This window comes from Mus pahari, chromosome 6 (genome assembly GCF_900095145.1).
Source record: "Mus pahari chromosome 6, PAHARI_EIJ_v1.1, whole genome shotgun sequence".
Lineage (NCBI taxonomy): Eukaryota > Metazoa > Chordata > Mammalia > Rodentia > Muridae > Mus > Mus pahari.
Genome location: NC_034595.1, coordinates 88,402,187 through 88,403,323, shown reverse-complemented (window position 1 = coordinate 88,403,323; position 1,137 = coordinate 88,402,187).

The window sequence follows — 1,137 nt, the reverse complement described above, 5'->3', positions numbered from 1 at the left end:
AGATACTCTACTGCTCCATCTCCCCACACCCTTTTTCCCCCGAGACAGGATCTCACTGTATAGCCCTGGTTGGCCCCAAACTTGAATTTTTCTTGCCTCAGCTTCCCAAGGGATGCCTTTACAGACATTGCTACCACCAAATCCAGCTTGATTTTATTTTGTTTTGAAGCAAGGTCTCATTGTGTAGCCCCGTCTTGCCTGAACTTTGATATATCAGGCTTGCTTCAAACTCACCTGTTTTTGCCTTTGGACAGCTTTGACTTTTTTTAAGTTGAGTGTTCTGAGAGCTAAGACACTGATGCTAACAAAGTAGGCAAGAGTGTCCCCCCTCAGTCTCCCTTTTGTGGACTGGCTTATCACAGACTATCTCTTCCAGTCTCCAGTGTCCACGCTTCTGGATGCCACCATGCGCATCTTCTATGGAGCTTTGCTGAGACACCACAGGATTTCCATGTGTCCTGTGACAACAGGGTCAAGGGCAGGTTCTGAGGAGAGGGAGGAGATAGCAAAAGGTCCTTTAGCTTTGTTGATTCATTTTTTCCTCCTCTGGAAAATATTGTTGAACACTGTGTGTGTGCCAGGTTCCGTGCTAGGCACGGAGAGTCTTATGAGAGAGTTCCTTCCTACTGAATGAAAACTGGAAGAAAAGTGTCACTCCCACACCCAACCCCACCTCCAACTTTACCCCTCCATTCCCTGATTCTCCCACCAGACCTACCTTAAAAACAAAACAAAACAGAACAACAACAACAGCAACAAATCAGGCTGGAACTTTCTATGTAGCCCAGGATTACCTAGAACTGCTGATTGATGTGTTTATAAAAAGATAAAGCAAGGAGGAGATATGTTCTATGGGGTTGTGGTGAGGTATGGGGGAAGGGGGTATCCCAGGGGACCCATAACAAGGCATCCTTTCCCCCTGAGGGACCAGCCACATGACAGTATAGTTTAGAATAGAGTTTATTCAGGGCATGGAAGGGGAGTTAAGAGGGGAGTAGAGGCAAAGAAAGGCAGAGAGAGCTGGGCGTGGTGGCGCATATCTTTAGTCCCAGCACTTGGGAGGCAGAGGCAGGCAGATTTCTGAGTTCAAGGCCAGCCTGGTATACAGAGTGAGTTCCAGGACAACCAGGGCTATAC